The 24665-nt window shown below is 39.3% G+C and overlaps 1 protein-coding gene and 1 long non-coding RNA gene across 18 annotated transcripts in view; both read left to right on the forward strand.

The window, feature by feature from the left end:
* The window catches only part of LOC120398459, a 38085-nt gene extending 30606 nt beyond the window's left edge, over positions 1–7479 (forward strand). The window contains exons 2-6 of one of the 9 annotated variants that reach the window (XR_005594449.1): positions 775–967; positions 4901–4948; positions 5619–5751; positions 7064–7164; positions 7244–7479. This is a non-coding gene — a long non-coding RNA (uncharacterized LOC120398459). Of the gene's footprint in view, positions 1–774; positions 984–4900; positions 4949–5618; positions 5752–7063; positions 7169–7243 lie in introns of all 9 variants that reach the window. The other 8 variants (XR_005594445.1, XR_005594450.1, XR_005594451.1 and 5 more) reach the window with 8 other exon arrangements.
* Positions 1–24665, forward strand: part of SUGCT (succinyl-CoA:glutarate-CoA transferase) — a 658579-nt gene that overhangs the window by 361155 nt on the left and 272759 nt on the right. The gene's annotated exons all lie outside the window — the stretch shown is intronic.

The following is a 24665-nucleotide window of genomic DNA, read 5'->3' on the forward strand; positions in this document are numbered from 1 at the left end:
ATTTAAAGTAAGTATTTATATGATGTGGTGTGACTGGAAAATGATACTTGTTGGCTTTTGCCCTATAGTTCTTTAATTCAACATGAATTAAAAATAGTTGCAAATTTCTTTTGAAGGGCTTGGGTGTTGTTGGGTTTTTTTGCTTGGCGGGTAGTAATGGGCAATTTTTGCTGAAAGCTGAGTGTCAAGACAGGAATCGAGTTGCAGTAAAACAGCTCAGGCTACAAGGTAAAATGTATGTTTCCACAGAATATATCCTGTGATGAAAGCTTCTTTCTTAAGGAGTCACTCTCTGTAAGTAACACATTCTTTCCAAACACAAATGGCATTTTGTTCTTTGACAGCTAACTACAAATTAACCCCGCCCCACACACACCAAAAAATACAATAACGTTTTTAAATGTCAATTCCACTGACTCTAATTTAGTCTTTATGTACATGTGTGTGTGTGTGTGTGTGTGTGTTGAGAGCTCCGTTTTCAATGTAAAAGCATCTTTCTGTATAACGTTCCCCCCCCAAAAAAACCCAACCAATTTTTGTGGTCTTCAGAATATCTTCTAAAGTAGATAAAACTTAGCTTTGACAGTGAGTTTCTATGCTCTATATGCATTTATGGTAATATTTAAGTTTAAGTCTCACATTTATCATGGGATATATGACTGCAAAAGTTGCCTGTGACATTTTACATTCCGTATTTGTATGTTGTACTTTACTACAAATCTTGATGGACAGTTATACAATTAATGTTATTTATATTGTGTCCTAAATGCACAGAATCACAAAATGCTTCAGTCATGAGTTAAAGAGAAAAGGAAGGCCTTAAGGTGAGATTTAAAGAGGAAGTGACTCAGTGGTTCAGTGGAGCATTCCAGATGGACGGAGCAGCATGAGCAAAAGAGAGACACCCAACTGTGAAAGGCCATAGGGAGAAGATAGAGAGAAGGCCAAGACTGGAGAAGCTGAATGAGTGAGTGAGGAAGTAGGTGAATATGAGGTCAAGGAGATAGGGTGGAGTGAGTTCTTGGAGAGTTTTGAAAAACAAGGAAGGCAGTTATGAATTGGATTCAGAGATGGCTAGGAAGTTAGCAAAGATGAGGGTAATCCAGCCCTGTTCCCCAGAGCAAGACAATCATCTGGCCACTGCAGTCTCTAAAAAATTATTCATTAAAAATTTAGCCTATTTACAGAAGCTTTGTGCATTATTATTAGTTGGTTCTCAGGTGTTTTGGGTATTTTTTTCAGGGGGAGATATGTGTGCAACTAATAAATGCCCCCTCTTCACATATACCATAGATAAAATCTAACCCTAACAACCTTGGCTCCATTCCTAACCCCTTCAGCCCTGAATTTTAGCTACTTCATGCAGAATACATACACAGCTCTTCGGGATTACCAAGTTTAAAAAAAAATCACAGTCCACATGCAAGAAAAGGGTAGGAAATTGCATTATGCATGAGGAGAGTATGACGTAATATAAAACATGATGAATGATAATGAACTAATAGTAAGCACTTGGTACCCGAACTCAGACTTGACTGCTATGAATGCAGAGCACACATTCTCTGAAAATAAAGCCTTTTTAAAATGGAGGAACCCTGAAACACTAGTTACTTTTGAAAGGCTTGGCATTAATTAGCTGCATTTACCTGATTGGATTGGGGAGGTATGAAGGTTTTTAGTGTATGTTCAGAAGTAGTTCTATTTACATAGTAACTGCAAAATATGCAGTGTATATTAAATTAAAGAAATATTGACTTAACATAGGTAGAAATTGCAGATAGTCCAGAGGAATATGGAGAAAGAAAAGGAGGATTTTTAAGTTTTCTTATGTCCTTGCCTTGGCTCCTTCATCTGTGTGTGTTACTTGGAGGCCTGTCTGATACACTTTAGCCAGTTTTAACTCACAAGTCTCTCCATATGCAGACCAAATGTTTAGAGAAGATATTGCACTCACAAAACATAGATAGAAAAAAGGTTTAAAATACTGTGCAATACCTTTACCTTGAAATATTGAGGGCATGTGCTAGCATCAAAAGGTAATAGGCTGTTTTTTTGGAGCAGAAACTGTCAGCGGTTCATAAAATTTGTTAATTGGAAATGGCTTTAAGCTGCACAATTTATACCTGGATCCTGGTTTTAGACACTCCAGAGTTTTGGAGGTGTTTGGATTTGAGGTTTCAGTTCGTCCTATTATTAAAAAAAAAATAGGGGCCATTTGCAAAAATCAGATGGAGACTTGAATTGCAAATGCTTTTTTGGTCTGGATACAAGGGGCTGTTGAACACTTTGCACTGTACTATGATATAACAACAACTGGAAATTTCACATCATCTGATACATGCCTATGAATTTCATTTACTGCTTTTAACTTTCTTTGAGGTTCCCAAAGTCTAAATAAGTAGAATTTTCTGGTTTGGGAAACCGAGGCATGGAGCAGTTAATTAACTTCTGAGCAAGTTACAAGAACTGTGTAAAGCCAGGAAGAGAGCTCAGATTTCTTTACTCAGAGTCCTTGCCACAAGACTATCCTCCTGCTCATACATAGAGATAACTTCATCCATCACTAAAATGCAGTCATCATCAATGCTACAACAGTTTAGGAGAGGCAGTGAAGAAAAATACCATATCTGGGCACAACTGCAGGAGGAATTCAAGGAAGCAGAATGTAATTACTTGAGTCAGATTTGGCCAGGACACGGGTTAACTCTTGTATGCTAAGGAAAAGCAACCTGGTCTTCAATGACTGCATAGGCATAAATGGTCTTCTGAACGGGTATCTCTGGTAGTACAGTGCCCCACCATGCTGTTGCCTTAGCATGGGGGTCTGGACTAGATGACCTCTTGAGGTCCCTTCCAGTGCTACATTTTCATGATTCTGTGCAGGCCCAAAGGTTAGAATGCCACCTAATTAATACAAAATGTAGGTGGCTATAAAATACTGCCCTCTTAAAAAAAAAAAAAAAGGGAGGGGGGCAAACAGGGGTATGTCACATTCATGACAAACAGGGGCTGATAATAGCGCTGATCAGAGCCAGTTATGGAGTTGGCAATCTCTGTGCCAAATTCCCCATGCAACTCTACCAGTGAACTCTGCTGTGCAACTCATAGGTCAAATCTGTGAGCACAGGCTGACAGTGGTATGAAATAGTATCGAGCTATGTGATGGCTTTGTGATACAGATACATATCTACTAGGGAGAGAATGAATCCGTAACATTTGTTTTTGCGTCTTTCCTGAGTTCAGACTGGAGCCCAGATCAATGGCTATGGAGAAGTAGTATATTGGCTTATTGTGCCACCTAATCCCCCATTAATTAAGTGAAAATGCCTTTAGCATAATGAAAATATTTTGATACTTTTAAATTTACTTTATTTAATGTATTGTCCTGGTTTTGTAAAACCATGGTAGTTTGACTTTTCTGAGTACAGTAGGTTCTCCTTGGCTGAGGGTTATGACCACTCCAGTTCACAGTCACTCTGCCCTTCCCATATTGCCATATGAGCTGGCTAGATCCCAATGAGATGGGAGGAGGCAGATCCTGATATGGAAGAGATTAAAAGTCACTGTAGTCACTGAAGTGCAGACTGTCTCTTGACTGTTTCCTTTGATTGACGGAAGTTGCAGCACATACGCCTCACAACTGTCCTGTCCCTTTCCAGCCTACAGTGACCAACCTGTGTTCTTTTTCCTATACACTTATGCAAGACTATAGACAATTCCTATCTAAGCAGGTTTGATTGTGCAAGACATACCTATGTGAACACATTTAACATTATTACTGTCCAGCATTAATAACATAAGGAGAAAAGGAAATATTCTTGCTTGTTGTAAACTAAGATTACAATAGTTCTTCAGCCTGAAATATAAGAGGATAGTTCTCTTGGTCCATGTGGTGGTCATTCTGCTGTTTGATTCATCCTGCCATCTGGGATTTTCTTTAACAGAACAGTACACTCATTCAGTGGAGAAGTAGTTGCCTACAAGCTACTGCCCTCTAGAGCCTCATGAGTGGGAGACATTGAATAATAGGTTCAGCACTCCCACTACTATTCATTGGAAGTGCAGCAAATTCCGGATACCAGGGTGAAGTCCTGGCTTTATTGAAGTCAATGGGAGTTGTGTCATTGACTTCAGTGGAATCTGGATTTCACTCCAGCACTTTATGGAAAATAATCTATTACTTAGATATGGTTGACCTGAAAAAATTCAGACTTCATGTAAGTGGGTGCAACACCATTGACTTCAATAGAGTTTTACCCATGAACACCAATTCTGGATTTAGACAATGGGATTAGGATACCTAATAATATTGGCAGAGAGAGGAGGAAGGAGATCCACTGGGGTCAGCTTTGATATAGTCTGGCTAGCTTAGAAAGTTCTAGTGTCTTGTGGCTTTTGGGACAGAGAGGAACTAGGTCTTCTATCATTTGTGGTTCTCCACTAGATTGGTGGTCGTGGTGGTAGGTCCTCTTTTTTATGGTAGTCTCTAAATTGATACAAGACCTCTCTGGTCACCATCAGGGCTATGTAGAGACCCCTATTAGAAGTGTATAAGTGTATTATGGGGTTGTACTGTAGCTAGATCTAATCAACTTCTTGACAGAGCAGAAATCTGTCCCAGTGATCCTGTAGTAGTGGTAGTGATGGTAGTTGTAGTAATTATTTATTTTGTTGTGCTAGGCTCTGCACAAACACAGAACAAACAGATGGTCCTTGTCCCCAAAGAACTTTAAATATATATATATATATATTGTAATTTAAATGAATGAAACTGTAGTTGATGCAGGACAATAGGAGGCAAATGGTCTTTGGGACTTTCCACTGTATGTTGTTAGTATTGTCTTCAAATTAAAACTGGCTGAGATGACTATCTTAAGAAATGCTCCTCGTTGATTTTCAGAGAACCATTAAAGCATGCTATCCTACTTTCTTGGAAACGGTTGATAAGGTGAGCGTAGCATTTTCTTCATCTCCAAAAGAGAACGCAGTTCCTCAATTTTTTCATCTTCAAACTGTCTACCATGGTACACAGGAAGAGATTCTTATACACCTGGATCCCAAACGTGTCCTTCTGAGAGGCTTTCAAAGATGGTGGAAACTGTATGGTTTTTTATGAGGGTTTTTTAAGTAACATACTTAATCATTAATGGTTATGACATGTTGATCTTTCATGGAATACATAAAATATAGCATACTTAGTGCAAATAATCCTGGATAAGTAAAACATTATAGTTACCAGCGAGAGTAATGACAAACTCAGGTCACTTTCTGACCTTGCCTGGGAAGTTCGTACTTCCTGGAGTGGCGCACACCTAGAGTGGGGCTAAGCACAGGCATTAAACTGGATTATCATATGGTGTGGTGACAGTACTAGAGTCCCATGTCTGTTATTGGCAAGTAGCAAGATTTTGGCAATCAGCCAGTGTCTTTTTAGTACCTAAGTGTCTCTCATTTGCAATAATTGTAAAGGTCTTTCATGCACTAGACTGTAGTCTATCTTTCAACTTCAATAAAGCAGAAATAAAAGAAATACAAAGTTATTCCTCCACACAGGTAGCTAGTGAGCAGTGTGAGTGGATCTAGTCTATTGACTTGTACTAAAAATTACTGATTTACAGTGTCAAATGGTATCTAATTCTGAACAAGCTTGTCATCACGTGAGAAAAGGACATGATCTGTCTGAAAGAATTGTGTATTATAAATTTTTGGCCCAATAAAAAGTACAACTCTTCCTATTGCTGCTAATGTTACGTAAGTCCTTTTGCACTCTCTCTCTCTCTTTTTTTTTTTTTGGAAGGGTCAATACAGTTACAAGTATTTTCTCATGTATCAGAGGCATAAAATGCTAGGACTGTTGGAGTGTAGTGGGTTTCTGGAAGAGGCCAAAAGCTCTGAATGCTCTTTCTTTATAAAGAAGAAAGTGAAAAAAGATTGCTTCTTAATTAGACTGCTGGCACCATGCACAAGATGTCAGCCAATGCAGTACAACAAAAAAACAAAGCTGTAAAATGACATCAGAACATAGCAAAACCTAAAAAAAAAGTTTTCTTTGAATCAGTTCTTTAAAAAGAAATAGGGCTACAGGGTTAAATAGACAATGTGACAACTGAGGTTGGGGACCTTACTCAGAGGAATACCCCATTTGCCTGCTCAGAAATAGGAAAAAAGGGGGTGAGGGAGGGAACCCCTCCAAAATTATTTGCTATATTCCTTGAAAAATTGATGGGGCCTGAAACAAGACCTTTACCGACATGCTTTCCATATTTGACATCTGTGCTCTCCTTTTGAGAAATAAATCAAGTAACAAAAGTAATCTATTTTTGTTCACAGTGCTGGCATACAGTTTGCAAAGGGGAATAGAAAGCTCCCCTTTCATTAGCTGCTTGCTGACCTTAAACGATAACTTTCCTAATTATGAAAAAATGTCCTCATTATGCAGACCTGGTGCAAACAGCGTGTGATCACTTTAGACCTTTAGGTTGGCAGTGCAGACAGATAATATAAATGATTTCTAGTATAGAAGGAAGATGATTTCTTTCCGACAGATGTACTCACTCCTCTGCTGGGATTTCTGATCCAGATGAAATGGATCTTTTCACCAAATGAAACATGATCAGTCTTTTACATGTGATAGATAAATTGTCTGATTTAATTAAATTAAAACCTAAATTGGATTATTTGGGGAGAAATCAATGTTATAATTATGTAAAGAAGAAAACCAAACAAACCCGAGGCTAGTGTTTTAGAACAAAGTTACTAAACAAACCAGATATATGTGATGTGGTATTTGGGACAAATATTCTTTGAAGAAGGGATTCATTAAAGGGTCAGCATGAAGAGCAGTAGAGCTGAAATATGATTTTTACATAGTATCTGCTTTATTCACATTTGGCAACCAGGAGGGGAAAAAATAAGCTGGTTTTATTCCACGGTGCTGAGACCCAAATTCAAGTCTTCTTTAAAACTCATTGTAAGTGGGACATTTGGTGAAGGCCATGAACTACCTTAATACATATTCCATCATTCCATACTGCATTTTTTTCTTGTTTTTATTCATTTTCAGCATACTGAATGATTGAAAATCCAGCTACATCTAGCATAGGCTCATTGTTGGAGCTGAAGCCTCAGATGTGCACTGAATGGCAAATGGCATACCCAAAAAACGTAGGTCGGTCTGAGGGGAGGGGGAGGTTGGGGTAGTTGGATGAATACTTAATTCCTTATATCTGCTTTATGTCTCTAGTCAGATGGAAACGCAGATTTCCCAGTGAAAAAAGAATTATATGTTTTTTTCCAAGAACTCTGCTGTCATGCAGAAGAAAAGCTTAGCTTCTACGCAAAGTCTGAGCAAAGAAAAGAAAAGTAGGAAAGAAAGAAAAAGATGTTGCTTGGGAATTTCAGTGGAAAAGCTAGCTTAAAAAAATCTTATTGGCACAGCCTTTTGGTTTTTAATAAAGATTAAATCCTTCTGTGACAAAACATCCCATTCCCTTGTGCCATAACAAAGACTCTGTTTCTGTTATCTGAAAGCCGTAATTACTAAGGCTCATCCATGAGGCAGGAGGTTGTTTTTTCTCATATATTAGCTGTGGTGGTGATGTCGCACCCAACACCAAGACTCCATATGGCATTCTTTGTTTAGCTGTAAAAAACCAGACCTTTCAAATTTTTAGGATTAACTCTGAAAGTTATTGGGAATAATATCTTTAAACTCCCATATTTTACCCCTCTGGATTTTCCACATTAAGCAATAAAAAGCCACTGTAAATTACCACTTACTGGGAACAGTTCCTCATGTCAGAAATCGAAAGTATTCCAACAGAAAAAGGAAATGAATATTTTGCTTTGTGTTTTTGAGAATTGATGCATATGGTCACCATACAACACGAGAGTTCCAATTTTTTAATTTTATTTTACCTTTTTTGTTTGGATTTATGCTTTTGCTTGTTTGGGATAGCTATGGAAAAGGAACCATAATATTTGATCTCTTGCTGTTGAGTGAATGGGAGAGACCAGAAACATGTGTAGCTTGGCATGAAAGCCTGGCTGATTAACTCAGTGGAATAACTCCCCTTTGGCTGTCTTTATGATTGTTGTTTTATAACACTGTCTCTCTTTTTTTCCATTCTGGTTTCTTGCACATACGTATATAGGTACAACTAAAAATTTAAAGATTCCATTCAGGAAAAGATTTGAGACATTTGCCTATGGTACAGTTGAGCATAGAGCTAAGTAAAGATTTTCAGAACATGCCAAAGTAGACTTCACAATAGTTAGTTCTACACAGAACTGTAAAATTGACTGTCTGTGCACATCAGAGTTTTCATTGGACTTTTGCTTATTTAACTAACTTATTTTTATTGATGCAGTGCTCTTTTTATATGTATTATAAATCATTTTAATAGAACAGGCTATCAGCATTCACCCCTGCTGTTCATGAGGCCCTCATTGTTTTGCCAAGAGTATCTCTTGCATATAGGAATTTTATTTTCAAACTTTTATTTTTTCATTCATTCAATAGTTCAGACAATTACGGCATCAGTGGTGTGGCATATACAAAACCAGCGCTGCTAGTCTTGATGCAAGGGACTGTGCCAGCCAGTAAATTTTGTTCAAGATACTTAGAATGGTTTGGGGGAATCAACAGGGTGGCTTAGTGAATCGCAAACCAGTGATAATTTTTTTCTATGTAATATGGTTCCTGCAAGAATCCTCTTGCGGGTGTAGACTAGTTAGTTCATATAGAACATGTTTAGAATCTTCTTTAGAGAAGTTTCAACCAAATATTATACTGTTATTTTTGTCTAGTCCACATTATAAAACCAATTTCAAATTGGGGCACCAAAGTTAGGATACCCTATTTTGCATTGTAGCATTCCATTTAGCACTGAGGCCTCCAATACTTGTTTTGGGTTTAGTAACAATTTGGTATAAAAGTTTTGAAAAACTCTGCTCCCAGTTCTGATGTCACCACTGCAGAAAATGCTAGAGTAAATTCCAGTTATAGGATAACTTGCTGTCAGCAACACATAATTTCTGAGAAATCCTTTCATATTTAGAATGCAGAATTATTTCTGTTGGAGATAATAGTGTGTTGGAATATTTTATTGTCTTATCAAAATGTACTGCTTTTGAGTAAGTTTTAATTTGGGGAGAGGGGGAGGAATGTCTCTCATACTGTATAGCCTGGTGGCTAGGGATATGGGTGACCCAGGTTCTAGTGTCTGCTTTGCCAGGTTCATAGTGATCTGGGATGGAAAACATTGCTCTTAATCAGGCAAAGCAGGGACTTGAACCCGTGTCTGCCCCAGCCAGTGTCCTAACCACCAGGCAACAGAGAAATACAGGCAAACACCAAACTGAATGAAAAAACTCAGGTTTTGATCCAAAAATGGTCATTTCAACACAATTTCATTTTCACAAAAGCATTCAATAAGTTTTGGTTTTGTTCCTATGCATAACAAACACAAATTCTAAAATTGAATTGTTGTTATGTGGTCAGCTGTAATGATCTCCTTCTAGTTCTCTTTTCATTGGTTTCAATGGGCTTTGGATCAGACCCATAAACCATTGGCTCCATTCCATCTTCTTGACTTATATATTCAACTGTGACATGAAGCACAGTGGTCAGCTACCCCTGACCATAGTCTCTGGTGTGTGGCAGGCTTGCTCCCCCTTATCACTTAGTGATATGAAAACAATAGTGCTGTAGAATACCCTGGGCTTTTTATCAGGCCCTATGTGAATATCTGGAGTATTGCATTAAAACCTCCCATTTTTAGTTAAGTCACACCTTTTTAAGTTCCTCAAGTATGTGTATAACTGTGTTACCTTTTGGAGGGCAATGGTAATCTTGTGCAGTTACAGTTCTGACCCGAGAATGCTGTTAGTCCTTCAAAAACACGTTTTCCCATAAATACCAGATGGGAAATCACACTTGAGCCATAAATAGGCTAATAATTCACTGGATGCAGTCTGTGAGACCTAAGACATCCTCACTTTGCCCAGACGTTCATATACAAAGTGCTCCTTACTCATGTGAAGGGTTTGTCAAGATCAAGTTTCAGCAGGAAGAAAGAAGCCCTCCACACCGCATTAACAAGACACCCTCTTTGACATGAAAATGTTTAATCACCCAATATGTAACATGTACAATCATTCAAATTAATGGTGTTCAGCCAAATGTAACATCACAAACACAGAAAGGCTTGAGTTACACATTCTCCCAGAAGGAAATAAACCAGTTTTGGCTAACTTATATAACTGAAAATTGCGAGTATCTGTGTTTATGTGCCAACATGTGCACATGGGTGCCTCTTGTCTGATCAAGACGGTTGCCTCTTGTGTCCTTAAGGAAAAGAGAACTGCCAAACAACACAAAAGGTGACATTTGATCAGACAAGGTGCTGAACTGCATCCATTCATCTCTTATTAATCATTTTGGTGTTCTAAAGAATAATGTTTTGGATGGGAAAAAATTGCTTATAGCAACTTAGATTGTGGAGATTGGAGACAATATGGATAGATGGGGGCCAAAGATGGGTTGAGTTCTTTGTTACCAAGATACAAAAGTAAACAAATGCTTTGTCGGCCCCAAGGGTCAGTATTATGTAGGGGTGAATAGGAAGTTTCTGTGGCTGGGCCTTGTGGCTTCCATAAGTTTGGATAGCTCAGATGAGGATTCCAATTTTTCTGTGCTTATCTGAACTGAATCTCCCCTTCCCTAGTTTGGTATAGGCTTTTCCACTGTTGACATTTTTATATATCTGGAGAGGTTGATTTGCTGTCTGCTCTTATGTGTAATTTAAACTTAAGAAAGGCCATACTGGGTTAGACCAAAAGTCCATCTAGCCCAGTATCCTGTCTTCCGACAGTGGCCAATGCCAGGTGCTTCAGAGGGAATGAACAGAACAGGTAATCATGAAGTGATCCATCCCTTGTCACCCGTTCCCAGCTTCTGGCAAACAGAGGTCAGGGACACCATCCTGGTTCATAGCCATTGATGGACCTATCCTCCATGAATTCATCTAGTTCTTTTTTGAACCCTGTTACGGTCTTGGCCTTCACAACATCCTCTGGCAAGGAGTTCCACAGTTGACTGTGCATCGTGTGAAGAAATACTTCCTTTTGTTTGTTTTAAACCTGCTGCCTATTAATTTCATTTGGTGACCCCTAGTTCTTGTGTTATGAGGAGGAGTAAATAACACTTCCTTATTTATTTTCTCCACACCAGTCATTATTTTATAGACCTCTATCATATCCCCCCTTAGTCGTCTCTTTTCCAAGCTGAAAAGTCCAGTCTTACTAGTCTCTCCTCATATGGAAGCTGTTCCATATCCCTAATAATTTGTTGCCCTTTTCTGAACCTTTTCCGATTCCAATATATCTTTTAATTTTAATGCAGAGGTTTTATTATAGATCGTTATACGATACCAGTCGTGTAGTCCTAAAAGCAGGGTGAGAATTATTTAAAGAAGAAAAAGGAAGGTATTGTTGTAGTTTGAGAGTCACAACTGAGAAGCGGAAAATTGAAAGGTGTATAATACATTGTATTTTTTATGGGATATGACCACCTTGTCACATCCCCTCTCTAACTCTTATATAAGTGATCAACAGTTGTATTCATCTGCGCCAGGAAAGTCATTTACTTGTAAGTGGGAGAGAGAGATTAATTTTCTAGTTGGTTCCCATCACTTTAATTTTATATATTACACATCACATCACTTTAATTTGATATATTGTCACTCTAACTCACTTTATTATCTGAAGCATCTGTGGTAAGCAGCTGTTGCTCCTTCCCCACAGGATTTTTTTAATTAATCTTTTATGTACTTATCTTCACACCTGCACAGGTCACATTTGGGAATGCTTTAAGAAGGGATCCTGGCTGAGCATTCAGGTGGAAGGACAGTGTAACTCTGCCTTTACTGTTGCTATTTGCAGTGCTGTAGCCGTGTTGGTCCCAGGATATTAGCAAGACGGGGTGGGTGAAGTATTATCTTTCATTGGAACAACTTCTGTTGGTGAAAGAGACAAGCTTTTGAGCTACACAGAGCTCTGCTGCTATACTCACACCACAGGTGCATGTATTCACTGGCCTTCTTCATCAGTGGAGTCTCAGGTTGGGCACTTAGTGCACTGGGCTAAATAAAATCTTTGAGGTGCATGCACATTGCTATGGTGCATGGTCCAGTCCTATGGGCAACCTCTCTCACACATCTTGTACATTTAGCCTAATATTGCAAGCATTGTTCCTAATCCAGGGTAAATTATTCCCTGAATCATATTCACTCTCCCTTCCTTCAGCTAACGTCAGCGACAGCTTAAGCTTCCTTTCCACTCCCCCTTTTCTCATGGTCACCCTTCTTTTCCATCACAAAAGAATGCCTGTGTGTGTATATATGTGCTGGTTGTGCAGTGCCTTCCGTTGGGAGGCATTGGGTGAAGCATGAGTTCTTATTACCCTAATCTCTGCACACATAGCTGTACATGTTCTTATTGGTCATGAATTTCAGTCTTCCTGATAAAACAACTGAAGTACTGTCTGACCTCCCTGTATTGTTAGACCATGTATCCTGAGTATTTACTATTTCTGTCTCTAACTGAGGTACATGGTAGTTGATCAAGAGAGTGTGTCTAATTAAAATAATTTCATTCCTTGCAAAGAACCACAAACAAACAACCTCACGTAAACCCATCCCTTACCTGCTTCCAGACCCCCTGAAGGACTTGCACAGCTCTGATCAATTAAGTAAGTCAGTATCCTTACATCTGTTTCTGTAAGATATATTATCCAGCACTTCACAAATTCCCACACAAGTTCATGTAGCCCAGACTCTGCACTATAGCCTCCTCTGTCAGGTATTGTTCTCAGGAGGGGTCTCCAGATGTTGTAAAAATCCAATATGTGGCCTTTATTCATAGCAGTCACCTTTTCCATTATCAGAGTTTTAGTTAGATACAGGCTCCACAGTGTGAGCAAAAGGCATCTATCCAACCCAGCAGAGCAGGGTATATTTGCATACTGCAGAAGAGGGCTAAGTTTAAGCATTTGGGAAGTTCACCTGAAACATTCCGTAGTGTTGTAAGATCTCCCAACAGACATATACACTGAGTGTTTAAACCCCTCCTGCCAACTCCCCCCTAATATTAATAGTACTGGTGGGATTTGTGGATAGCTCTTTCCAGTACGATCTGATAGAAGGACACGTACACCAGAAATGACGTTAGCTTATAACTCTGTCCTAGTCTATTGAATGTAATGCATCAGCCCTATTAACATGAATACATTTAATATTTGGGTACTGAAATGTTGCTGTAAGATCTTAAAGGATGTCTCTTTTGATTCCATTCTACTAAAATAGTCTTTACATTCATAAATGAAGCTTTGCATGCATCGTTGTCTCTCTTTAAATTCCATATAGGATATCCCAGGCTTTCTGGACTTTGCCAACAAATGTTTCAAATTGATCATTTAGCAGTTTACACTGTGGAGCTCATATATTTACTTATGTATGTGCCACCCTCATTACTATTTTTTTTTGTAAACAAAAACAAGCTAATGCACTACCTGACTCTTGGTTTTGGGTGGTGATATACAGATATAGTTGTAAATAACTAAAAGTAGACGTTTACAAGAGATTGTGCAGAATAAGTGTAAGAGTTCAAAGGTGTGCAGGTCATGAGGTCCAAACCCACCTGACAAACACACAATGCTTCCCTTCTAGGAAATGTCTCTGGGACCTTCCTGAGCTCGAGCTGGAATGCAGATTTTTTTAAAAAGTGCATTTGGATTCATTAATCAAAAGTGAGATGGGACACATTGTAGTATGGGGAAACTTGCACTGCTACCTCATGCATTCTGTTTTATATAGGCTCTTATTCCACACTCATTACCACAGTATCTGAGCACCTTCTTACAGTGCTGTAAGCAATCTGACTAACATCTGTCACGTATTCTTTGTTCTCTCATCCTCTCCTTAGCGGGAGAACTGTGTGAGTGGAGTGTTTTGGTAGGCTTTTAGGTTTGGGAGATTTTATACATATAGTGCTATGTATTCATGTTAAAAAAGGCAATATCAAAGAAATGAGTCTGCACTTGGAGCAAAAGGTGGTGAGATTTGATGATCCTAAGTTCCTGGGGGAGTTCATTCCACAGTCTCGGACCAGTCTCCAAGAAGTCCTGTCTCCTGCACAGATGAGCTTTACTCTTGTGTTCAGAGTTTCATTGTGCCAGAGGAGCAAAGTTGTTGGCCATGGTCTTCATCCGGGACCTTTAGGTGGTCTTCTAGGTACCCTAGGTCCAGATCATTGAGTGCCTTGAAGAAAAGGACCAAGAGCTTATGCCTGATTCAAAATTCTATGGGAAGTCCAGTGTAGGGAGCAGAGGACAGGTATGATGATGTTCTCACTGTAGTCGGTGTTGCTGCAGCATACTGTACCAGGGGGAGATCCTTTAGTGCTGAAGGCTTCATGCCCAAGTATATTGCTTTGCTGTAGTCTGGCCAAAAAGTGATGAAAGTGTGAATAACTGACGTCAAATCATTCTCTGTCAGGACGGTATGGAGTTTCCTACCAAGCCAGAGATGATAACGTTACTTGTGGATGTTGCTATGTGAAACGTAATGTGTGTGAAGAATCCAAGAGTGATAAACTATAGACAACTGACCAGTTCTTCCAGATGAACTTTGCATTTTCCCATTTTTGGGATGCTCCAGACTAGTGCAGCCTGAACAGTAGAGCTTCAAATAGCAGTAGTTGTAAGAGTGATCACACTCCTCCCTCACCCTCTCCTCAGAGATCATTAAATAGTTCAAGAGTATAAAAGGGGCTGGTGCTCCTCCCCCTTCAGTTCCTTCTAACCACGACCAGCTAAACATTTTGTGAGGAGCTCAAGAATCCTATCGGATCTGTGATTAGTTATATAGTTTAAAATCTTAATTCTTAGTAGTTGTAGTTATAGATAGTTTAGTATTATAGTTAGTAATAGTATAGTTAGTTTTAATGGAACAAAAAAAGAAACCTGGTTTTAAAAGATGTGTATCTTGCCCAGCACTGTTCCCAGTGTCTGACACATATTTTCTGTGCCTGTCATGCTTAGCATAAGGGCACTCACCCTCCAAGTGCTCAGTTTTCTCTATGTTTACTTCAAGAACAAAGAAAGAATCCATCTGGAACTGGCAGGGAACAGGCTACTGAGATGATCCATAGACCATCATTGGTCCAGTACAGTTCTATGGGTAAAAAAGAGAAGCCATCTTTGTTGGACTGTAAGAGGTCTAGTGACCAGGCCCAGAAACAGAGTAAAACCTCTGAGGTGTCAGCCTCTATGTCTAGCCAATCCACTAGATAATGATTTATCTACCCAGAAGGCTGTCAGTAGTCAGCTGTCAACAGTGTGAGCCTCTCTTAAGAGAGCCAATCTGTGAGTGAAGGATTCTGTTATACAAACTAAATGTAAGGAACTGAGTATTGATATGCTGCTTTGTGGAAAGGTAACAAAACCATCTTCCTTGGATCCATTACCCTCGGATCCGAATGAGCCAGTGAAGTAAGGGCATACTGCAACACCAGTGACTGATAGTACAGCACCTCAACACATAATTGTTCAGACACAGGTTCATAGATCAGATCTGACCTCAGATTCTCCAGGTGTGGAGTCAGTTATGTTGTTGGAGCAAGGAGAAACCATACTCCAACAGTTTCAAATATGTCTGTCTCCAGAAGGGAAAGGGAATGTACAGTAATTGGGGGATTCTGTTCTTCCTCCAACTCCAAGGACACCTTCTGGATTCTCAGAAAAGAACTTTTCTCCAGTTTCCAGTTTCCCTTGTTCAGCTGAGGGTATTTTTGTCTCCAGTTCTGTTGGAACCGAGAGCGATTTTGGATCAGAAAAAGAATTTGATTTGGAGTCTTGATCTGTGGAAGGAGTATTACGAGCAAAGACACCTGTATAACGCGGATCCATATGAACAAAGATATATGTATTTGGATCTGAATATGGGGTTTGGGCCAGACTGGCAGATACTTTTGTGGATGCACTGTCCTCATTGGCCATCCCTGGTTCCTTATCAACAATTCCTGATGTATGGGAATGGGGCTTCTCTGAGCAAGTGTGTAGATGAAGTTCAACTTCTGGATCTGACAGACACGTATCTGATAGAAGCTGGGAGCCCTGATAAGTCTCCTATAGCATGGAAGTCATTTTTTTTGGAAGAGAAAGAATTGATGGGATTAAGTCAGTTCCAGACTCTGCAGCTTTTCATGAGTTATTGAACTGTACGGTGAGCACTCTAGATATTCCTTTAGTTTCAATTGAGGAATCATCTAACCCAATGTTTGATATTTTTGGAGCAGCAACTAGACAAAGGATTATGCTTCCATTATTGAAGGTATTGAGCCAGCCAGCAAAAGCCATCTGGAACTATCCTTCATCTCCTCAACCTTTATCAAAAAAGGATGATAAATTGTACCCGTTTCCCCAGGAGGATATGGCCGTGACCTCTCCATCTCTAAATTCTTTAGTGGTAGAAGTGATTTTACAAACATCAAAACATGCCCTACTACACTCTACCCCATCTGACAAAGAAGGGAAGAGACTGAGTGACATTGGGAGGAAAATATTTTTCCACCCCTTTAGCCATACATATTTTAAACTATGAGACAGTTATGGTACCAGTACCATCTTTCCCCAAAGACATTATCATTTTTTAATAAACCACCAGGGGAACATAAGCAATTGTGACTGCTCTGGTCATGGAAGGACAGAATGTTCCCAAACACCAATTTGACTCTTTAGATGTTTCTGCTCAGGTAGTAGCATCAGTCATCACTTTAAGGAGGCATGCATGGCTCAGATCAGTAAGTGTGCCTTGTGAGGCAAAAGTGAGGATTGAGGATCTTCCCTTGGAAAGGGAATGTTTATATAGGGTACATACAGATGAAATTTTAAAGAGGAAAAGGTATACTCCCATTATTTTATAATTTCAAAAAAGATGGGGGTCTTTGCTCTATATTGGATTTAAGAAAATTAAACACCCACAAAAAGAAATTTCATGTTGTCTCTAACTTCTCTAATGTCTTGCAGTTCTGCATTTAAAAGATGCATATTTCCATATGTCAGTTAGACCTTGTCACCAGAGATATCTGTGTTTTGTGGTTGGGCAGGACCATTTTCAGTACATGGCCCTCTTTTTAGGGTTATCTACAGCACCCAAAGTTTTTATGAAATGTCCATCGGTGGTAGAAGCAGCATACATAAGAAGACAAGGGATGTTTTAACCATTCCTGAAAAATTGGTTAATAAAAGCATTGTCTAGTGAGGACATCCTATTGCATGTAAAACAAATATGTTGTCCTTTTGCCAATCTAGGATTACAAGTAAATTGGGAGAAGTCAGTTGCGATCCCAACCCTTTATTGGGGCAACACTAGATTTGACAATGGCAAAGGCTTTTCTCCCAGAAAACAGGTTTATAAAGTAGTCCATAAATCTCCACAAAAAACAGTATTGATTTTTCTGTGGCTACTAGGCGTATTTGCTTCAAGCACATCTGTGACACCATATCCTTGTCTTCGGATGAGAGACCCCCAACACTGATTGGCAATAAATAACAGAGTTAGAAAGTATACACTGCAGAATAATAATTCCACAGCAAGTGTTTTCAACACTAATGTAGTGGACAAATGCCCAGAATGTAGTGATGGGTATACCCTTCAGTTCTCCTGCTCCATCACTGATACCACAGTGGGTTGGGGAGCCCATTTGAACAACAAGCTCTTAGAGTTCACTGGTCACCAAAAGAAAAGACTTTTCACATCAGCATATTAGAACGGAGAGCAATCAGATTGGCTTTGAAGGTATTTTTACCTCATGTATAATGCAGGGTGCTTCAGGTAGTAACAGACAATTAGATGACAATATATTATCTGAACACGTAAGTGGTGGGTTCATTCTCTATATTTATGCATGGATGTGAAGAGCCTTTGAAACTGTTGTATAGATCACATTAGCGATCCAAATAATTGGGGAGCAAAACACCCTTGTGGACCACCTGAGCAGGCCAAAATGTCAGATGCATGAGTGGTCTTTAAAGGACAGAGTAATAATACACCTCTTCGATTTATGGGGGAGTCCAATAATAGATCTTTTCACATCCAGCAACAACAAAAAGTGTCAAAATGTTTGCTTGAGAGCAGGCAGGGACAGGGAATCAATATCAGATGCCTTTCTAATTCATTGGGATCCAGGCCTGATGTATGCGTTTCTCCCAATTCCCCTCCTAAACAAAATAAGACAGGACAAAGCCAAGGTAATTTTAATAGTGTCAGCATGGCCAGGGCAGCGATGGTATCTGAACATAGTTTACCTGTCAAAGGTCTAATGGAACATCTACATCTGATACCGGGCTTGTTGTCACAGCAGCACAGCATGATTTATCATCTAGATGTTCAGTCTCTCCATCTAATAGCATGAGGGATAGGACTCCGGGAGGGAAGTATAGAAAAGAGTTGCCCATTGAAGGTACAGAATGTATTGCTACATTTTAGAAAGGAATCTACAAGGTGACATTACAGTCACAAATGGAAAAGGTTTTTATTGTGGATTTCTAGGTATGATATGGATCCATATACAGTACCTGTTACTTACATTTTACAGTATCTGTTGTCCTCAGGGAAAAAAATATCTCACTGTCTTCAGTAAAGGTTCATCTCTCAGTCATATCTGTATACCACATATGTGTGGAGGGAAAATCAATTTTTACTAATAGAAGACACCTTATCCTATCTTGGGATTTGAATATAGTGCTCTTGCAGTTGATGAGATCTCCCTTTGAGCCTTTGGATAGCTGTGATTTATTTTATTTGTCTATTAAGACTGTGTTTTTGATGGCCATTACATCTGCGAGATGCATAAGTGAAGTGCATGCGTTGATGTCTGATTCCACCATTCAAGTTTTTCATAAAGACAGGGTAGTTCTTCGTACATACCCTAAATTTTTACCAAGAGTGGTTTCAGACTTTCATGTAATTCAGTCTATAATTTTTCTGGTTTTCTTTCCTAAACCTCATACTCATGATGGAGAGCCTACGCTGCATACTCTGGATGTTAGAAGGAGTCTAGCCTTTTATTTAGACAGGACCAAACAATTTAGACAATCCCATAAATTGTTCATTGCTTATGAAATTAAAAATAAGGGAAAAGCTGTTTCTGTACAAACGTTATCTAGATGGGTTAGAGTGTGTATCAACATCACGTATGAATCAAAAGGGCTGTCCTTTCCTGAAAGAATTAGGACACATTCTACTGAGTCAAAGGCAGTGTCTATGGTTTTTTCTAGGCTTCAAAGCAAAGTCAGTCTAGAAACATAGGAGTTGCTATGCCATATCAAACCAGTGGTGCATCTATCTAATAACCTTGCTGCAGTGGCCAATGCTTGATTGTTTAGAGCCAAATTAACCCTCCCCTCATCACTGTCACCATATCACACAATCCAATTGTGTGATGTTGTACCTGGGTGAAAACATTTTCTCCTGACCCTTGGCAAGCAATCAGGTACTCCTCAAGCAAGGTCTGAAGGCCTGATTTTCCTCTCCTGTTTCCAATACACCATACACAGTCTGTTTATATGAATTACAACATTTTCATATGTGACTAGTGATTTTGAAAGTCTTATTTTTTGGGGGGCGGGTAATTGAAAGGGGCCAGATTATCAGAAAATGCTGAGCAACTGCCCTCAGAAAATCAGGCCACTTTAAGGTGTCTCATTTTGCTTACTCAAGCTCACTAGTTGTGCTTGAAAATCTAGGCCATATATAGTCTGTGCCTTTTCCTTCTTCATTTATCGAAAAAATAAGCAAGATGAATTTGCAATGAGCCATCCATACATTGTTGTTTTTATACTTGTGGTAATATATAGCAGTGCTTGCCCTCCATCCAAAGCTCTAAAATCACTTTTCAAATTTAATTATGGCTCACAGTACTCCTCTGAGTTACGGAAGCATTGTACATACTTGGACAAAAGGACAGACAGGTGAATCTGCCCATAGGCTAAATTTATTTTACTGTTCTTAAATGTAAATCTTTTATATTTTACAATGCAGTGCTTTGGAAAGGTCCCATGCTTATGCGCAATACTGTTATCACACAGTTAGTGGCAGGACAAGCCTCCCAGTGCTACCCCATCAGTGAGCCTCAATTCAGTTCTAGAAGGACCACCTCATGCAGAGGATAGCTACATCTCCAGTTCATGTGATACTTGTCATCTCTGCTGAGACAGCCAGTGGTGCCAGTTATGTAGTGCTGATGGTTTTCCCGAAGTTGACACATGTCCACCAGTAACTGGTCTGACACCACCAACTGGTTTTAAATACAAAGGTGATATTTCCCCTGTGTGCTCCCCTGCACTTTCCATTTGGATGTATTTTAGAATAGTGTTAGCAGCTTGTCTCCTGCTGTTCAATATGGGGAGCACATCCCCATACACATTGCATAAGGTCAGCTACTGTGCAGTAACCTGTTCTACAAGATTTGTGGAGATGTGAATCCACATCCATCAGAGCTGGAGTGAGCTCTGCAACTAGCTCAGTGACAACCAGATGTCAGTGCTATAAATTAACTTCCCAAAGAAACCACTGTTATGGGCTTCGCCTATAGGCATCATTGCATTCTTTTATGGTTGCGGTGTTTTGCAATATTTGTGTAAAAATTCCAATATAAACAAATGGTAACTGTTTTTTTCATTAGAACCGTATATGTGAAGACATGAAAATCTTCTGTTGTCCAGGATAAAATAGTATAGCACTTCACAGTATTATTGTGCCTTTTATACAAGGATCTCCATTATGTCTCACAACACATATTAGGACGTGTTGTCTCAACTTCTTATATAGATAGGAAAGTTAAAGCACAGAGGGGTCAAGGGACTAGTTCAAGGTCATGTAGCAAGTCAGTGGCAATGCTAGAAACAGATCCCAGTAGTCAAGTCATCTTTGTTCTAATCATCTTGTGATGAGTGTTACTGTGGCATTTCAAGCATGGATTGGACGAATGCACATCTGTCTCAAATGAGAGTGAAGGAACTGAGTCAGGTCAGTCATAGCTGACAGACTGATAATTGGAACATTTGAATGCCTGGTGTTATATTCCCTTTCAGTGACTATGTTCATTTGTAGGTTTTTGTTCTTGATGGAAATGGTTTCAGTTATGATTTATTACTTTAGCAAGTTTTGGCTTAGGAAGATCATTCAGGAAAATGAAATCCTTCCATGCCATTTGAAAATGCCATAAGAATAAATACCATTGTGATATTCTGGAGATTTTCAGTGCACACAGTTTAACTGCATGTTTCAATTTTCCTACTTCTCAGTTTCCATTGTTTGCAGGGGAGGGTGTTGCTGGTATTAAATTAAACCCTACATTTTAACATGGTTTAAGGACTGTTTCTGAAAGCTTATTCTACAGGGACCACAGTACCATCTCCCTGCTCAAGAGGTAAAGAATCAAGAGTTTATTCATAAGATTTTCCATGATCTGTTTCCCAGGCTTAGCTTTTCGAATAGCGTTTCCTTTAAAAAATACTTTGCTGTCTTGCAGTTCAATTTCCTGTAGCACCGGTTATGTTGAGACTCACAGTCACAGTATTATCTGAACGTTTCTGGATCGCAACGTGCAAACTAAGCAGAAGGAGGGGTAGAGGAAAAGGAGGGAGGGGGGGAAGGTTCTTTCCGTTCCTAAAAGTAATTGTCCTGATGTGATGGAAATTGCAGTCACCTGCCCAGTGCTGGAAAATCTCTAGCTGCAGGGAAGTCCACAGCGGCATCACTTCATTACAGTTACCAGCAGCCTCATGTTGGACAGCAGCTATGATGGGGCAGATGAAGGGAGGATACTGAAACAACAAAAACAATTGGGGGTTTCAGTTGTGAGACAGCATAGAGCTGCACAGTGAGTCTACTGCACAAAAGGGTTGTGTTTTGTTGTTTGTGGCAGGAGTTTGAGAGTCAGGAGGTAAAGGGCTCTAGATTCCTAGTTACTCAAGTGTAAATCCAGACTCAGTTAATGTCAGTTGAGTTACTCTGGTTTTACACTGGTGTAACTGAGATCAGAATTCAGTCCATCTATTCTTTTCCTAGCTCCGCCTATGGTTCACTGCGAGACTTGAACACCCATTGAAAGCTCATTGAAAGCATTGGGTGCTGAACACACATGAAAGTCAGGCCATTAACTTCTTTGTGTCTCAATTTACCACCTGTAAAAGTACTCACCTCGTAGAGGGCCGATATTTAATTTAATTTATGCTTATTTTTGTAGAGTGATTTCAGATTCTTGGGTGAAGGGCCTTATACAATATGTGCAACATAATATTAATATGTACACTTTAAACCTGAGAAGAAATGCTTCTCACCATGTGAACTTTCACATAGGCAAGCAAAGACAATAGATCTTTCATTTTACCTGTGTTCGTGGATCTTTCTCTTTTCTTCTACACTCTTATTATGTCTTAGAAAGAAGCATCTGGTGGCTTTTTGTCTAACTGGCAAATAGAAAGCCAAACACCTGTGTGCCAGCCGACTATTTGTATACATAAGTGAATATTTGGACTGTTATTGCTAACCTAGATTCTAACTAAAATCACAGTCTAATATCCCAGTAGGTATTTCCTCTGGCTTAATGTTAATGTTATTTTGCAAGGGATTAAAGCTAAAACTGATCTTTTAAAATGTTCTTCTACATTAATGTATCACCTGCAACTTGAAAATTACACTTCTGTCTGAACATCTTGGACATCTGTGGTTGCAGGTAGCACCTAAGGTCACTATAACTGAAAGAAGTTAACAGATAAAATTCTCTATTTTTGAAGTTTGTTTATTTTGTTCATTTTACAATTTGAAATATAGGTACTTATTCCCACAGTTTTTCTGTATGGTCACTTAACAGGGGACAAACTAAGTAACTGAAAAAAATCCTTATAACCAGGTGAGCAGAAAAATCCTTATACAAACAGAAGAAAATATTTTAGAAAATATTTCAGAACATTGGGTGAAATCCTTGCCCCACTGAAGTCTTTAGAAGTTTTTCCTTTGACTTCAGCTGGGCCAGGATTTCACCCATAATGTTTAAATGATGCTCTGTCACAAATGATACTTTTTAAAACGCTAGTCAATTTCAAAAAGTTCAGATTGGCAATGTCCCCTTAAGTAATATATGTTGCACATTAATAAATATGCTGTATTCAAAATATGTTAATACAAACTCAACATTAATTAATACATCCCGTGCTTTATATTTTTAAACCTATGGAAGAGTCATAATCTGAGTGCAACATTTCTCACTTTGAATCCCAGTTCTGAAAATGAAAGTCTGTGGTGTACTGGAGTCACTTCTCTGTTCCAGTTCCACCATCTGAAAAATGGAGATACTACTACTTATTCCTAGAGGCGTTGTGTGGTGTAAGCCTTTCACCTGACCCACCACTTCACATAGTTACTCTCAGCGCAGTACTCCTGTAATGCTGCCACTCTTTGAGTGGGCAAGGATGGTTGCGAGCTTTCTCAGCTCCCTCTGCCCAACCTACTTCTGCAACTCCCAGACCAATAGCATCTCCAGCTGCCACTCTCCAGAACTCCTCAGTCCATTCCTGCAGTTCTCTGTCCAGCTCGTGAGCTGTTTCCTCATTTCTTCAGTTCCCAGAGGGGCTATGTACACAAATTCTGGCCATTCCCTTCTGAGCTGGGCACGCAGATTCTTCACTTCCTTCTCCTCACCAAGCATCATCTCTAGTTGCCTAGCTAGTTGTCTTTCCAATTCCTTCACACACCCTGGCGGGGAGATGTGATAGTCATCTACAAATATGTGAACAGTGCTATTACAGGGGAACTGATAACACAGGCATTCAAGAGGGTAAATCCAGAAGCAGTGGCCTTAAATTGTGAAAAGGAAAATTGGTACAGAATATCAATGTGACCCTATCAGTCTACAGAATAGTCTCCCAACGGCAGTGATGGAAGCCTCATCACTTGGAACATTTAAAACTAGGTGGAGAGAACACTAGGATATGAACAATACAGTATGAGACAAGCCAGCCTACGTAGAGAGATGGACTTGGTGAGTAAATAGCTCTTTATCACCTCTAATTAATTTGATTCTATAAGAGAGCGAGAGAGAGCAATGAAGGAGAAGGCGATAAGCCATAAGGACTGTTTTGTGGAAGGAAAGGGCCATAGAAAATGTGGCATGCCCTGCTGCTTGCTACAATTTTTATAATGTAAAAATATACAGCAAAGGGTTAAATCTGAACCGATGACTCTCAGAAAACATCTTAGAATTCATATGAAAAAACGTGAAGGCCTTACTTGTAAATGACCAAAGGCAAAGAGCAGGTCATGGCCTTTTGGGGAATTTGAAGCAGAGCACTCTTTGGCGAACAATACAAGTTTGGAAGGTCAAGAGCCCTGATCATAAGTGCAAACACTCTCATGTGTATCTAATAGGAACTGGGAAAGATTTTTGAAGCATGTTGGGCTGGAAGAACTTGGAGAGGAAGCCTTTTAGTCTCTTCATTTTAAATGTTGTATCATAATTTTTTCAATCAGGTGATAATGTAAGACCCAGGATTAGGCATCAGAAGTAACCACACACACACACACTGTAATAATAAGATCAAT

This window comes from Mauremys reevesii, linkage group 2 (assembly GCF_016161935.1).
Source record: "Mauremys reevesii isolate NIE-2019 linkage group 2, ASM1616193v1, whole genome shotgun sequence".
In the NCBI taxonomy this organism is placed as follows: domain Eukaryota; kingdom Metazoa; phylum Chordata; order Testudines; family Geoemydidae; genus Mauremys; species Mauremys reevesii.